Source organism: Rutidosis leptorrhynchoides, chromosome 3, assembly GCF_046630445.1.
Source record: "Rutidosis leptorrhynchoides isolate AG116_Rl617_1_P2 chromosome 3, CSIRO_AGI_Rlap_v1, whole genome shotgun sequence".
Classification (NCBI taxonomy): Eukaryota; Viridiplantae; Streptophyta; class Magnoliopsida; order Asterales; family Asteraceae; genus Rutidosis; species Rutidosis leptorrhynchoides.
In genome coordinates, this window is record NC_092335.1 from 7114468 (window position 1) to 7132939 (window position 18472).

Genomic DNA, 18472 nt, shown 5'->3' on the forward strand with positions numbered 1-18472 from the left:
ATGACAATATAGGTGCCGTAGTTAGCTTTTTCTTCAATAACTGAAACGCTTTCTCTTGTTCATCATTCCATTCAAATTTCTTCCCTTTATGCGTTAATGCAGTCAAGGGTTTTGCTATTCTGGAAAAGTCTTGGATGAACCTTCTGTAGTAACCAGCTAGTCCTAAAAACTGGCGTATGTGTTTCGGAGTTTTCGGGATTTCCCACTTTTCAACAGTTTCTATCTTTGCCGGATCCACCTTAATACCTTCTTTGTTCACTATGTGACCGAGGAATTGAACTTCTTCCAACCAAAATGCACACTTTGAAAACTTAGCGTACAATTCTTCCTTCCTCAATACTTCTTACACCTTTCTCAAATGTTCACCGTGTTCTTGGTCATTCTTTGAGTAAATAAGTATGTCATCAATGAAAACAATGACAAACTTGTCAAGGTATGGTCCACACACTCGGTTCATAAGGTCCATGAACACAGCTGGTGCATTAGTTAAACCAAACGGCATGACCAAAAACTCGTAATGACCGTAACGTGTTCTGAAAGCAGTCTTTGGAATATCATCTTCTTTCACCCGCATTTGATGATACCCGGAACGTAAGTCAATCTTTGAATAAACAGATGAGCCTTGTAGTTGATCAAATAAGTCATCGATTCTCGGTAGTGGGTAGCGGTTCTTGATGGTAAGTTTGTTCAACTCTCGGTAGTCGATACACAACCTGAATGTACCATCTTTCTTCTTGACAAACAAAACAGGAGCTCCCCACGGTGATGTGCTTGGTCGAATGAAACCACGCTCTAAAAGTTCTTGTAATTGGCTTTGTAGTTCTTTCATCTCGCTGGGTGCGAGTCTGTAAGGAGCACGAGCTATTGGTGCAGCTCCTGATACAAGATCTATTTGAAATTCAACGGATCGATGTGGGGGTAATCCCGGTAATTCTTTCGGAAATACATCAGGAAATTCTTTTGCGACGGGAACATCATTGATACTCTTTTCTTCAGTTTGTACTTTCTCGACGTGTGCTAGAACAGCATAGCAACCTTTTCTTATTAGTTTTTGTGCCTTCAAATTACTAATAAGATGTAGCTTCGTGTTGCCCTTTTCTCCGTACACCATTAAGGGTTTTCCTTTTTCTCGTATAATGCGAATTGCATTTTTGTAACAAACGATCTCCGCTTTCACTTCTTTCAACCAGTCCATACCGATTATCACATCAAAACTCCCTAACTCTACTGGTATCAAATCAATCTTAAATGTTTCGCTAACCAGTTTAATTTCTCGATTCCGACATATATTATCTGCTGAAATTAATTTACCATTTGCTAATTCGAGTAAAAATTTACTATCCAAAGGCGTCAATGGACAACTTAATTTAGCACAAAAATCTCTACTCATATAGCTTCTATCCGCACCCGAATCAAATAAAACGTAAGCAGATTTATTGTCAATAAGAAACGTACCCGTAACAAGCTCCGGGTCTTCCTGTGCCTCTGCCGCATTAATATTGAAAACTCTTCCACGGCCTTGTCCATTCGTGTTCTCCTGGTTCGGGCAATTTCTAATAATGTGGCCCGGTTTACCACATTTATAACAAACTACATTGGCATAACTTGCTCCGACACTACTTGCTCCGCCATTACTCGTTCCGACACCATTTGTTCCTTTCGTTCTATTAACCCCTGGTCCGTAGACCTCACACTTCGCCGCGCTATGACCATTTCTTTTACACTTGTTGCAAAATTTGGTGCAGAACCCCGAGTGATTCTTTTCACACCTTTGGCATAGCTGCTTCTGATTGTTGTTGTTGTTGCGGTTATTATTGTTGTTGGGATGATTGTTGTAGTTGCTGTTGTTGTTGTTGTTGTTGTTGTTGTTGTTGTTGTTGTTGGGCCGTTTGTTGTAGTTGCGATTGATGTTGCGATTGTTGGGATAATTGTTGCGATTATTGTTGTAATTGCTGTTGTTGTTGTATTGGTGATTCTTATCACCGTTTTCCTCCCACTTTCTTTTGACTTGCTTCACATTGGCCTCTTCAGCAGTCTGTTCTTTAATTCTTTCTTCAATTTGGTTCACGAGTTTGTGAGCCATTCTACATGCCTGTTGTATGGAGGCGGGCTCGTGTGAACTTATATCTTCTTGGATTCTTTCCGGTAATCCTTTCACAAACGCGTCGATCTTCTCTTCCTCATCTTCGAATGCTCCCGGACACAATAGGCACAATTCTGTGAATCGTCTTTCGTACGTGGTAATATCAAATCCTTGGGTTCGTAACCCTCTAAGTTCTATCTTGAGCTTATTGACCTCGGTTCTGGGACGGTACTTCTCGTTCATCAAGTGCTTGAATGCTGACCACGGTAGTGCGTACGCATCGTCTTGTCCCACTTGCTCTAGATAGGTATTCCACCATGTTAACGCAGAACCTGTGAAGGTATGCGTAGCGTACTTTACTTTGTCCTCTTCAGTACACTTACTTATGGCAAACACCGATTCGACCTTCTCGGTCCACCGTTTCAATCCGATCGGTCCTTCGGTTCCATCAAATTCCAAAGGTTTGCAGGCAGTGAATTCTTTGTAGGTGCATCCTACACGATTTCCTGTACTGCTAGATCCAAGGTTATTGTTGGTATGTAGCGCAGCCAGTACTGCGGCTATGTTTGAAGCTAGAAAAGTACGGAATTCCTCTTCATTCATATTCACGGTGTGTCGAGTAGTCGGTGCCATTTCCTTCAAAATAGTTAAATGGAACAAGTTAATCATACAGAATATTAAGAGTAGTTAATAGTATTTCGTAGCATAATATGAACTCATTTATAAAAGCTTTTTCTTCATATTAGCGTTTTATAAGTTTAAATTCGGGTAGTACCTACCCGTTAAGTTCATACTTAGTAGCTAATATACAATTCAACTACTACAATTCTATATGAAAAACTGATTATAATAATATTTCGCGTTCAAACTTTTATACAATATTTTACAAACTTACAATACCGCTTATTTTACATAAAGCATGAAATATAGCACACAATAACTTTGATACAAGATAGTTGTGAAGATAATTCTAGCTAGTACACAAGTCGTTCAGCAAAGGCAATAAAGACACGTAATTCATACGTCCAGAAACAAGTCATGCATTCTGGTTTTACTAGGACTACTTCCCATCCTTGGTCTTGTGCAACATAACCGTTATGGCCGTTGATAAGACAGCGTGTTGTAACGTCGTCAAAGGGACGAGGGTTACGTAATGTCCAACAGTCCCGTAATAATCTAAAAACCTCATTTCTTACCCCAATTACCGACTCCGTCACTTGTGGAAACGTTTTGTTTAATAGTTGTAGCCCGATGTTCTTGTTCTCACTTTGGTGAGAAGCGAACATTACTAATCCGTAAGCATAACATGCTTCTTTATGTTGCATGTTAGCCGCTTTTTCTAAATCACGAAGTCCAATATTCGGATATATTGAGTCAAAATAATTTCTTAACCCATTGCGTAAAATAGCATTTGGGTTCCCCGCAATATATGCGTCAAAGTAAACACATCGTAACTTATGGGTTTCCCAATGTGATATCCCCCATCTTTCAAACGAAAGTCTCTTATAAACCAAGACATTCTTGGAACGTTCTTCGAATGTCTTACAAGCTGATCTCGCCTTAAATAGTTGTGCCGAGGAATTCTGGCCGACTCAAGACAAGATTTCATCAATCATGTCTCCGGGTAGGTCTCTTAAAATATTGGGTTGTCTATCCATTTTGTGTTTTTAAACTGTAAAATAGACAAGAGTTAGATTCATAAAAAAAATACTTATTAATACAAGCAATTTTTACATATATCATAAAGCATAAGAATACTATATTACATATATTACACCACACGAATACAACTATCTTATTCCGACTCGCTCGTTTCTTCTTCTTCGGTTTTGGTTCGTTTTGCCAAGTTTCTAGGGATATATGATGTTCCCCTAATACGAGCCATCGTTGTCCACATTGGTTTAGAAAAACCTGGTGGTTTAGAGGTTCCCGGGTCATTGTTACAACTTAAGGACTTCGGGCGTTGACGATACATATAAAGTTCATCGGGGTTGGAATTAGATTTCTCTATTTTTATGCCCTTTCCCTTATTATTTTCTTTTGCCTTTTTAAATTCAGTTGGGGTAATTTCTATAACATTATCGGAATTCTCGTCGGAATCCGATTCATCGGAGAATTGGTAATCCTCCCAATATTTTGCTTCCTTGGCGGAAACACCATTGACCATAATTAACCTTGGTCGGTTGGTTGAGGATTTTCTTTTACTTAACCGTTTTATTATTTCCCCCACCGGTTCTATTTCTTCATCCGGTTCCGATTCTTCTTCCGGTTCCGATTCTTCTTCCGGTTCCGACTCTTCTTCCGGTTCCTCTTCGGGAACTTGTGAATCAGTCCACGAATCATTCCAATTTACATTTGACTCTTCATTATTATTAGGTGAGTCAATGGGACTTGTTCTAGAGGTAGACATCTATCACATAATATCAAATGCGTTAAGAGATTAATATATCACATAATATTCACATGTTAAAAATATATAGTTTCCAACAAAATTTGTTAAGCAATCATTTTTCAAGTAAACACGGTCGAAGTCCAGACTCACTAATGCATCCTAACAAACTCGATAAGACACACTAATGAAAAATTCTGGTTCTCTAAAGCCAACGCTCTGATACCAACTGAAATGTCCCGTTCTTATTGATTAAAAACGTTCCATATTAATTGATTTCGTTGCGAGGTTTTGACCTCTATATGAGACATTTTTCAAAGACTGCATTCATTTTTAAAACAAACCATAACCTTTATTTCATAAATAAAGGTTTAAAAAGCTTTACGTAGATTATCAAATAATGATAATCTAAAATATCCTGTTTACACACGACCATTACATAATGGTTTACAATACAAATATGTTACATCGAAATCAGTTTCTTGAATGCAGTTTTTACACAATATCATACAAACATGGACTCCAAATCTTGTCCTTATTTTAGTATGCAACAGCGGAAGCTCTTAATATTCACCTGAGAATAAACATGCTTTAAACGTCAACAAAAATGTTGGTGAGTTATAGGTTTAACCTATATATATCAAATCGTAACAATAGACCACAAGATTTTATATTTCAATACACATCCCATACATAGAGATAAAAATCATTCATATGGTGAACACCTGGTAACCGACATTAACAAGATGCATATATAAGAATATCCCCATCATTCCGGGACACCCTTCGGATATGATATAAATTTCGAAGTACTAAAGCATCCGGTACTTTGGATGGGGTTTGTTAGGCCCAATAGATCTATCTTTAGGATTCGCGTCAATTAGGGTGTCTGTTCCCTAATTCTTAGATTACCAGACTTAATAAAAAGGGGCATATTCGATTTCGATAATTCAACCATAGAATGTAGTTTCACGTACTTGTGTCTATTTTGTAAATCATTTATAAAACCTGCATGTATTCTCATCCCAAAAATATTAGATTTTAAAAGTGGGACTATAACTCACTTTCACAGATTTTTACTTCGTCGGGAAGTAAGACTTGGCCACTGGTTGATTCACGAACCTATAACAATATATACATATATATCAAAGTATGTTCAAAATATATTTACAACACTTTTAATATATTTTGATGTTTTAAGTTTATTAAGTCAGCTGTCCTCGTTAGTAACCTACAACTAGTTGTCCACAGTTAGATGTACAGAAATAAATCGATAAATATTATCTTGAATCAATCCACGACCCAGTGTATACGTATCTCAGTATTGATCACAACTCAAACTATATATATTTTGGAATCAACCTCAACCCTGTATAGCCAACTCCAACATTCACATATAGAGTGTCTATGGTTGTTCCGAAATATATATAGATGTGTCGACATGATAGGTCGAAACATTGTATACGTGTCTATGGTATCTCAAGATTACATAATATACAATACAAGTTGATTAAGTTATGGTTGGAATAGATTTGTTACCAATTTTCACGTAGCTAAAATGAGAAAAATTATCCAATCTTGTTTTACCCATAACTTCTTCATTTTAAATCCGTTTTGAGTGAATCAAATTGCTATGGTTTCATATTGAACTCTATTTTATGAATATAAACAGAAAAGTATAGGTTTATAGTCGGAAAAATAAGTTACAAGTCGTTTTTGTAAAGGTAGTCATTTCAGTCGAAAGAACGACGTCTAGATGACCATTTTAGAAAACATACTTCCACTTTGAGTTTAATCATAATTTTTGGATAGAGTTTCATGTTCATAATAAAAATCATTTTCTCAGAATAACAACTTTAAAATCAAAGTTTATCATAGTTTTTAATTAACTAACCCAAAACAGCCCGCGGTGTTACTACGACGGCGTAAATCCGGTTTTACGGTGTTTTTCGTGTTTCCAGGTTTTAAATCATTAAGTTAGAATATCACATAGATATAGAACATGTGTTTAGTTGATTTTAAAAGTCAAGTTAGAAGGATTAACTTTTGTTTGCGAACAAGTTTAGAATTAACTAAACTATGTTCTAGTGATTACAAGTTTAAACCTTCGAATAAGATAGCTTTATATGTATGAATCGAATGATGTTATGAACATCATTACTACCTTAAGTTCCTTGGATAAAATTACTGTAAAAGAGAAAAATGGATCTAGCTTCAATGGATCCTTGGATGGCTCGAAGTTCTTGAAGCAGAATCATGACACGAAAACAAGTTCAAGTAAGATCATCACTTGAAATAAGATTGTTATAGTTATAGAAATTGAACCAAAGTTTGAATATGATTATTACCTTGTATTAGAATGATAACCTACTGTAAGAAACAAAGATTTCTTGAGGTTGGATGATCACCTTACAAGATTGGAAGTGAGCTAGCAAACTTGAAAGTATTCTTGATTTTATGAAACTAGAACTTTTGGAATTTATGAAGAACACTTAGAACTTGAAGATAGAACTTGAGAGAGATCAATTAGATGAAGAAAATTGAAGAATGAAAGTGTTTGTAGGTGTTTTTGGTCGTTGGTGTATGGATTAGATATAAAGGATATGTAATTTTGTTTTCATGTAAAATAAGTCATGAATGATTACTCATATTTTTGTAATTTTATGAGATATTTCATGCTAGTTGCCAAATGATGGTTCCCACATGTGTTAAGTGACTCACATGGGCTGCTAAGAGCTGATCATTGGAGTGTATATACCAATAGTACATACATCTAAAAGCTGTGTATTGTACGAGTACGAATACGGGTGCATACGAGTAGAATTGTTGATGAAACTGAACGAGGATGTAATTGTAAGCATTTTTGTTAAGTAGAAGTATTTTGATAAGTGTATTAAAGTCTTTCAAAAGTGTATAAATACATATTGAGACACTACATGTATATACATTTTAACTGAGTCGTTAAGTCATCGTCAGTCGTTACATGTAAGTGTTGTTTTGAAACCTTTAGGTTAACGATCTTGTTAAATGTTGTTAACCCAATGTTTATAATATCAAATGAGATTTTAAATTATTATATTATCATGATATTATCATGTATGAATATCTCTTAATATGATATATATACATTAAATGTCTTTACAACGATAATCGTTACATATATGTCTCGTTTAAAAATCATTAAGTTAGTAGTCTTGTTTTTACATATGTAGTTCATTTTTAATATACTTAGTGATATGTTTACTTATCATAGTATCATGTTAACTATATATATATCCATATATATGTCATCATATAGTTTTTACAAGTTTTAACGTTCGTGAATCACCGGTCAACTTGGGTGGTCAATTGTCTATATGAAACATATTTCAATTAATCAAGTCTTAACAAGTTTGATTGTTTAACATGTTGGAAACATTTAATCATGTAAATATCAATCTCAATTAATATATATAAACATGGAAAAGTTCGGGTCACTACACATACCGAGTATAACTAGCAAGCCATACCTAACGTACCACCAAGCCAAATCCGTAAGATTAGCTACAACACATAAATAAGTATATATATATACGTATATATAAAAACACATCCGATAATACCACAAGGTTAACCCCTTAACCCTAAACACATGAAGGTTGGCCGAAAAACCCGAGCCTTAGTGAATTCGCACTACCCGAGATTCACTTCCTTCACCATTCCATCAACCGAGGTTGGCCGAACTACCCGAGCCTTAGTGAATTCGCACAACCCTAAATTCTCCACCTCATCACCAAGATGACCGAACTACCCGAATCATCATGAATCCGCACCACCCGAGATTCATCTTCTCAACATCAAATGCTAGCAAACCCATCGCCAAGGGTTTATCCAATACGCTAGCCAAATCACAACACCAAGGGTAATAACCCTAAACGCATAAGCGTATCACATGGAACCGAAGCACAAGAGGAGTCCATTCTCCTACACAAACATAGAGTAAACCCAAGCAAGGGTCACCCTACACGCACGCACCCATCCTATGCATACATAAGCATATAATATATTTACACTCACCTTTAAGCCTTGATGGATGCTCAAACCAAAATCCGCAAACGCCAATGGAACGTACCTATTCCATTATCACATAACAAACAACACAATTAGGGTGGATTACAAACTAACCCATATTGACAACTATTGCAAATTCGACCCAAATGCACTTCCAAGCACAAACCGCGCCCAAACTAACCAATAATCACTAACACAAGTGAGAATGGTCCTAATACACCAATTAAACCCATTCATAAGTGTTAAATACCAATCTTGCCCATTTTAACACCTAAACCCTAATTTTGACCCATTTTAAAATTAGTCAACCCAAATACACCCAAAGTGGTTCCAACACTTCTATAATCACTAACACTAGTTATTATACATCACCTACAAGCCTTAAACATGGTTAAATCATTAACCAACCCAAAACCCGCCAAGTATCAACAATAACAAGTTTCCATAAACCCTCTTCATCATCTAAATGGGTTTTACAACTAACAATCTCAAAACCCTAACATTGAATCTCAAATCATACAATGAAACTCGGAGTTAGAACTTACCAATACCGCCAAAGTGATTCCATTGACGAGTGGAACAACTTTAACACTTGAGGTTTGACCCGAAACACCCTTCTTCTTCTCCAAATGGAGCTCTCTCTCTCTCTAAACTCTCTCCTCTCTCTCTAGGGTTTGAAGGTGAGAGTGTTGATGTGTGAAAATGGAGATAAGATAAGCCTTGGAACTGATTTGGGGTATAAAACCTGTCCATAAGTGAAATTACCAAAACACCCTCAAAAGATTCCATTAAAATGGGTTAAAATGTCATTACAGTGACATTTGTCGCGTTTCGCGACACTTCGTCGCGTTTTGCGACACCAGGACGCGATAAACAGCACTCAAACGCGACAGAAAGGACAGAATCATGTATCGAAAGTTGTCGCGTTTCAACCATGTTTGTCACGGATCGCGACACACCAGAACGCGACAAACCCCCTTCAAACTTGACTGTTTACCTGATGTACTCCAATTTCACTTTTAAGACATCCCAAAATCAAACGTGGTCAACTCATTACATCCAAACTATCAAATACTTAATCTTAGACTCCGTATGATGCCTCGAGCATCATGTTTAGAAAAACGGGGTGTTACATAATAATACTACATAAGTATGAGTAATACTATAATGTGATTTATATGTGTCATTTGAATACACCTTGGTGACTTACAAGTTATAACCCATTTGAGCATTTTACTTGTTAGCTAAAAATCTATTTCTGTAACTATTAATAATAACTGGGTTTAAATTGCCACATCTGAATCTTACTAATAAATGGCTAATTGACATATATAGATATCTCATAGAGTCAACAAGGAATTCTGCAATTCGATTTTGTTGAAACCACAAAGTAAGTTTGCTTTTGCTCTCTATGAACACATCATCAATAATTACTGTTTATTAATTTATAAAACTTTTCATCTATTTTCAGATTACAACTTTCACATTCACTTCTTCCGAGGAGGAGTTTCTGGAATGTGGATGACGAGATCCTTCAAGCACAAAAACTTATAGCACAAGTCTGTCGTGACGTTAGACCATCTATTACCGTAAAGGGTGTGTTGGTGGTGTGCATTTTTTTATGACGTGGCGGTGCGAGTTGAAAATGTGAAGTTATGGTGGTTTAGGTTAAAATGTGGGTGGGAGATGTGATGCTGATGTGGTAATATTATTGGGAGCTAAGTAAAAAAAGGATAAAATGATTTTATTCAAAATTATATATATATATATATATATATATATATATATATATATATATATATATATATATATATATATTAAAAAAATTTTGGACCAATCAGATCCACTCACATCATGTTGTTGCTTCCGTGACTTTCCTACGATTTCGTTACCCACACCCTTGGCAAATTCGGCGTGGGTTTTGCCATATAAGTAAACCCACGGCGTGACTAACACCCGTAACGTATGGCCTTATTAGTTTGTTTGTCTTTGGCCTTATTAGTTTGTTTGTCTTTGGCCCCAAAGCATAGGAATTGACTATATTAACCCTTTTATATCTGATTTATTTTTCATCCACTTTTTAAGTTCCGATGTATTTGTTGGGTAATCTTGAAAGCTCAAAAAAAGTCCAAGTCTAGTTTGGGTTGGCCCAATGGACAACCGAAGAAGTTAGTTTGAAGAAATATAAAGATTGCACGTGGGCTTTTGATTTGGTACTCTTATTAAAGGACTACATTTTTAGCATGTAATCTCTTATGAGATTTTGTGAGTAATATTGCAAGAAACTTGTCAGTACGTTTGTATATTTATATTCAATTCATACATTGAATATAATTTAGTATGAGTATGTACCAATAGTATTTGTTTGTAAATACAGGAACAAGCACCATACCTTGTAATAGACCACCTTTTTAGTCTAATTTTAATTATTTAGATTATTTTTGTTCGTTATTTCATTATTGTTTGTAGACATTATAAAAGTTATTATAATTACCGAGTAATGATATGTACACAACCAATTCTTGTTATGTTGTAATAACCCGACTTTTTCGGTTAAATACTTAACAACCATTTATTAAATTCAATAATTTTTCAACACCATTTTTTTATTTATATTTAAGAACATACTACTTTTGATATGTGTTAATTTAGCACTAGAAAATTTTGAAAATTAGTAATAATAAAGTTAATAATTTCAACTGATAACTTCGGAAATATATAAAAATACTTTATTTAAAAATAAAATGATAAATAAAAATATATAATAAATGATTAAATTGAATTTCAACATCACTAGATTCGTATCTATTTCTAATCACTATTTAGATTCAAGTTGTAAGAAATTTTTATACTACTTTTTAATATTTTTTTTTTATAAAACACTACGGTTAGTGAAACCAGGAAAAATATCTTTTCAGACAATGAAACGTATGAATTCTTATTTTAAATATTATTTTATACAATAATTAAGTTTTAAAAATCATTTTAATTAATTATAGTATTCTTAAATTAAACTTGAGAAAAATTAGTTTAAACATTCATGTTTCAATAAAGGACAAATATTTATTTATTATATGAAACACATAAACCAGGTATGACGTCGAGAGTTTAAAAGGTTTCAAACAATATATATATATATATATATATATATATATATATATATATATATATATATATATATATATATAATTTTTTTATAAATATAAAATTAACCAGTCATGGAATCATATTAAGATAAAATACATTGGATCTTAGCTAAAGGATAAAAATTTAATTATAACATGTGACTCTACAGTAATACTCATGTTTACCTAATTATTATACCCGTGATATATCTATTTACCCGTGACTACACATTAATACCCGTGTATATTAATTATTACATCCGTGATATCTATTATTGAGATAGAAATATACCTGTGACATATCTATCTATTTATAACCCTAATTCATTTCATCAAACACACACATAGGTACATATTCTTTCCCTCCTCAAGAACACCCACTACTATTCGTCATCATCATCATCATCAATCTTTCTCACTCAAGAACACCTTAAAAACTTGATGGATCATAAATTTGTTTACATATTCGGATTCATCTCGAAGAGCTCTACACATCCATACCAACAATTTCTTGTTACATATTAGGGAAGATATAGTGTCTAGTGCTCAAGTCCTTGTATGTATGCATGATATTATTCGTTAATTTGATCGTTTGATGACTTTTTGATGAATCACGAATTTGTTTTGTGTGAGGTCAGAAACTTGAACTTGTTGAATGTATAATATTATGAGATAATCAGAATCCTCTTGAAAAACTAATAAGTTTGGGCTTTGTAATTTCGAATTGTCGTTACCGTATGCTCATGTTATGTTTAATTGAAGTTTTAACTCGTTTTTATGAATGATCGCGAATTTGAATGGTATGCTACTGATATGAACATGATATTTTCAATTTATGATATGTGTATAAATTTATTGCTCTTGAAAAATTAATAACTTTTGGTTTAAGAATCGTTTGATTTCGATTAACGGATCAAAAACTACGCGTAAAAAGATTTTGATATAAAAATTCGTAACTGCTTATCTGATTCTGAGCAGGTAAATCTTAGTAACTGATTATGATAAGTTGTTAGATGAATTACTATCAAAAAGTAGTTAAATTTTCATATAGATATTGCGTAAATTGGGCGAACGGGTCAAAAGTTAGGATTAAAATAAGGTACATTTCAGGATAGGCTGAAAAAGTACGTTTTTGACATGGTTAACGAGGTATAATTAAAAACCTGGGTTGATAGGATTGTAGACATCGAAAATCTATTGAATTTAGACTCTAGAATCGGGTCGATTCGAATTTTCTTTAGACTTTTACGCTCGTTCAAAGTTTGGTACATTTTAATAAAAATGCTGTTTGAATTCTGAAAACTGCACGAACCACTGTTAACGTTTTCTGTAACTGCGTCTGATCTGGGTCGAACCAGGTTATGGGAATTTTTCTGTAGATTCTTCACTTAAAAACTCTGCATTTCCAATTTACGGTGACTAATTTGGAGTTGCGATGATTTTTCTAAAAATCACAGAAGTTGCTGCTGTAAATACGATTTTAAGCGTGTATTTTTGCAAATGTTTCGGGTTATAAAAATAATGACCAATGCTAGAGACTTGAGATTTTTTGTACGAACTTAATACACTTATATTAACTATTTCATATAGTGTGGGGTGTTCTAAAGTGATAATTTTGTATAAGTATAAACCATGTAATTTAAACCGTCCGTTTGGACACTTGACCCATTTAAGCCAAAAAGTATCGAAATGAGTAACGGGCAACTTGGACACTTCCGCTATATCAATTTAAGTAAGTTTGAAGATTGTAATGTTTTAAAAATGAGTTTTGGCATGTGTTGGTCAAAATGGGAATTTATGACCCATTTGGGTCATACGCGTCTACTTTGACCAATATGTGAAATTTTGAGGATCAAAGGTATGTAACATGTCTAAAATATCATTTGTAAACTTGTGACATGATTTTTAAATGCTCAAGTATTATGGTTTGGAATTTGAGTTATCAATGGAAAATTTTATTATTTTAGTGAAAGTGTCAAAATGACTCTCGGGCTGACTTTGTAGGCTCGTAATTTGTAAATGATTAAGTTATGGGAAAAACTATTAATTGGGCCAGAAAGTTGATATGAGAAGCTTCAAAATGATATAAGATATGTATGATTTTGTCGAGTCTAAACTGGTTTAAAACGAACATGAAAACAGGATGTTGTGGATGACTTTTAGTCTTGGTTAAGTGTCAAAAATGACTCTTGGGCCTATTTTCTGGACTTGTAATTTGAAACCAGTTAAGTTTGGATAAAAACTATTATTTGGTGTTGAAAGTATTTATGACAAGCTTTAAAACGATATATTATATGTATGATTTTGTTGAAGCTAAACAGGTTTAAAACAAGCGTGAAAATGGGTAATCGTTGCTGATTTTGAACACAGCATTTTATCAGCAGTTTATGTTTCGGGAGGCTGTTTTCGCGAGGCCATAACTTTCAAACCGTAACTCTGTTTTCGTCAAATAAACTGTCTATAGAAAGGTGGGATGATATACTTTCCAATGGTCACGACCTAAGGTATTATATCAAAGTTGGTGGGACCCGGAATCAGCTGCAAAATATCTAAAAATACATATATGTAAATAATATTTTTTTTCTAAGTAAAAATAGATAACTTAAGTTTGACTTATGTTTGACTATTTGACCAACTTGGGTAATATTATGAGATTGTTTATTTGTGTTGACCATGTTGACTGTGTTTGACTTGCGTTTGACTTACATTTGACTTACTTTGACTTCTGTTGACTTTTGCTAAACTTTGCTAAATTTATGAGTCGGACTTGAGCAATAGGACTATACTTACCCTATGGACCGACCTAGCTTATTAGACACTTATTGACCAACATATGTTCTCTAGGTTGAGGTCTACGGTTACTTGCATTTCGATATTGGGTCACATCTCTGTGATTTATTTCTGAAGTTGTCAGGTGAGTTTCATATGCTCCCTTTTTAATTGCTTTTGCAATATATATTTTTGGGCTGAGAATACATGCAATTTATTTTAAACGCAATGGATACAAGTACATACTAAATTCTACACCGAGTTTGAACCAAAAATCCCTTAGCTATGGTAACTAGTAACTGCCGGTTATAAGAACTGGTGGACGCGAATAGTTGTATATGGATCCATAGGGCTTGACATCCCCGTCTGTTCCAGGTATAGAAACCCTAGCCTGAACTATAAAACAGACGTATGCTATTTGAGTTTAGTACACGTTGGATTGCGTGTATTGTACATGTTGGTTGCATGTATGTTAAAACAGGGGTACTGATTATAACGTTAAAGTTTAGTTACCAGGGTGCTCAATTTCGTAGAATATTTTGATAAACGTTTCTGGATGAAACAATTGAAATCTTGTGATCCACCTTTATATACAGAGTATGCGCAATATTAAAACTATGAACTCACCAACCTTTGTGTTGACACTTTTAGCATGTTTATTCTCAGGTCCTTAGAAGTCTTCCGCTGTTTGCTTATACGTTGTACAAGTTATGTGCATGGAGTCATACATGCTTTATTCGAGAAAACTTTGCATTCACAAAATCATCACCATGTATCTTATTTTGACTGCATTGTCAACGGATGTATCATTGTAAACTATTATTTACGGTGATTGTCTATATGTAGAAATCATCAGACGTCGAAAACCTTGGATTTATATATTCATTTATGGTGTGCCTTTTCAAAAGAATGCAATGTTCACAAAACGTATCATATAGAGGTCAATACCTCGCAATGAAACCGGTGAATAACGTACTGCGTCAATAGCGATTTTGGCGGGTCGTTACATATGTACACAACCATCATACTTTACAGTATTGTACAATACAACACCATAAAGCATGATGATTGTGTACATAACAAAAATGAGTTGTGTACATGTCACTCCCCATAATTACTTTGTGTTATAATGGGAACCTATTGTTGTCATTATTATTGTACAATACTGTAAAATATGATGGTTGTGTACATAACAAAAATGAGTTGTGTACATGTCACTCCCCATAATTACTTTGTGTTATAATGGGAACCTATTGTTGTCATTATTATCTTTTACGGAGTATCTGTTAGGGTGTTGGTTGACCCTGAGTCAAGCTCGTCTCCTCCCTTTTTATGCTCCACCAAGACTATGTTTGCCGTGTAGAAATTGCAACACTGTGATGTAGAGTCTTGTGCTGATTCCAAAAGTCTTTATTGTAATAAATTTTAACTTTATTTAATTTCTTAAGTATGGCTCTTAGAGTTATATACATTCTTATTTATAAATCGATACATTTAATAATTACTTATTATTATAAAATTTTGTAGGGTACCCACCATCTTCATCTCTTATATACATACACAATATCTATATAATAATTCTCCATAGCCGGCCTTCAGTTTTTGTCTTGGTTTTCACATATTCATGAATATAAGGCCATTTAAAAAATGCTAAAAGGTAGGGATGGCAAATGGCAATGGATCAGAAAAAAATCTGAGATTCGCGGATATTCGCGTCCGTGATGGACGGTAAACAAAAAATGTTCACCCGCGGTTACGGGGTGAGTATAATTTTGTACCCGTTGACGTGTCGCGGGTGGGTAATGAATGTATTACATCCGTTGTCGGTTAAATCCGATCTGAAAGTCTGATATACCCGTGTGAAAAATCCGTGGCTATATATATCGATCAAAAAATCCGTGAACCAACATATATACATGCGTGTAGTAATGGAGTAAATTGAGAATTTGTTATGCTTCTATTCTCAATACTCATAATAATAGTTATGTTAACAAAGAGTCCATAATATTTACGGCACTTCTTTTCTCAATACCTATCGTTCAAGATTTTTAGCATTTACAATGATTAATTGCGGGTGAACGGGTTGAAAGAAATTTTTTCTAGTATGGATGATGGATCTAGTGGATCCGCGCTCATTACCCGCTAATGCCATCCCTACTAAAAAGGTGCAAGATATCGTTCTCAAACATCTCATCTCAACACGAAATTGAGGAAGTCACTTAATAGACCCCCTTTCTATTTTTTATTATATATTATATATGATTTTATAGATTATTATTTCTCGTTATTGTGCTAACATTGTAGACATTTTAGTTTATAAATTATGATAGGTTGTGTTATTATTGTCTTTTTTTGTTAACTATTATTATTATTATTATATTATTATTATTATTATTATTATTATTATTATTATTATTATTATTATTATTATTATTTCTTTGAACGGTGATATTGGTATCACCCAGAGGGGACTTAACCACATTCGCGATCATATGTCACTTACACACACGTTAGGAGGAAACTCAATTTGCAACGATGTTCGCAGTATCATCGAAAGTTGGGAAAATTCCCCGAGACCTTCTCAATTCGCATTGATGTTGACAGTACCATCAAATGTTAGATAATTCCGCTTGGAGCGAGAATCGAACCTGGGTTGACAGTATCCCAAGTTGCATCTCACCTCATACCACTCAAGCAAGGCTTCGGTGGTATTATTATTATTAATTATTAATATTTATAATAATAATAATGATTATTATTATTATTATTATTATTATTATTATTATTATTATTATTATTATTATTATTATTATTATTATTAATTATTATTATTATTATTATTTTAATGTTGGAACTACTAACCAGTTGTGTTTCTTGGATTATTAATAGACTTGGAGCCAACCTTGCTGCTGGAATTGTTCAAGAGGGAAATGAGGGCGATATCAATTTGGGAACCAACGAGTGTGTCAAAGAGTTAAAGTTCAAAGATCTTGCAAAAATGATTTTGGCAAAAGTTCATCAAATTAATCAGGTTATCAGGGAAACAATTGTGGATCATGCGGTTGTGTTAGCATGGTATTTGGAAGTATGCAATGAGAATAAATCTAGATGACTTCATTTGGCTGACCAGTTTCCTTTTTAGCTATGTTTTTGTTTTGCCTATATAAAGGTAAAGGGGTTTATATTTTCAAATGTTCTTGGGTCTAATTGATGTTTTAATGTGTAGATGACCCATGAAGTTTATGTTTACAAATTTGCGGGTTATAATTTGCAGGAGCTCATTATAACCCATTAGGTTTTCATATGATGTTTGATGATGAAGAGGACAGAGTTACTGGCATTCTTATTAACAATTAGCGACTAATACTTGTTTGAGTCATGCTTATTGTTTTTAAATGGCAGGACGCAACGAAACAAAGCGCCCAAGGACTGATGATGGTGATAGTGAATAGGCCAATAGTGCTGATGGCAATGAAACATTTGTAGCGGGTTTCAGATAAAACACTACACAAAACAATCCATTCAAATGCATGTGTCGTATGTAATATAAATTAGTATGGCATGCTACATAAGGGTGAAGCACAGATGTAACATAATTGGGTCACCAAGACTACATCAATATTTTGTTTAGAGACCTTCATCAATCAATGTGTCATATGTAGCGCTGAAAATTAAAGGACCTGCCGTATTAGCTTATCTTAAAGGGAAAAACCAATATCTACTAATAGTTTGAGCAAAAAGATTAGCTGTGTATGTGTGATTTTGTGGTAAGTTGCACAAAAAGATTGCACAATAAGAACCTCACATTCTTTCAACATTATTGTTAATAAGACTAGTACTTTAACAATATCTAAAACATTATTTTATACGATCCCGTGCACTCTCTAAACATAGTTATATTGATAACAATAAACGGAAAGCAAATAAACAATTTGAGTACATAGTTCAACTTGCCATCTTTGTTACCAACTCGTTGTTACTAACTTACAATTGGCATCCTAAATCATACTCTTAATCTTCTTGCCCATGATTACCACTAATAAGATATGTTCCAAA

General features: G+C 34.0%; 1 long non-coding RNA gene across 1 annotated transcript; it reads left to right on the forward strand.

The window, feature by feature from the left end:
• The first annotated feature begins 16849 nt into the window (after positions 1-16849).
• Positions 16850-18201, forward strand: LOC139895691 (uncharacterized). The gene is made up of 3 exons (XR_011775982.1): positions 16850-17124; positions 17306-17585; positions 17819-18201. It is a non-coding gene; the product is annotated as an uncharacterized lncRNA (long non-coding RNA).
• Positions 18202-18472: the final 271 nt, after the last annotated feature.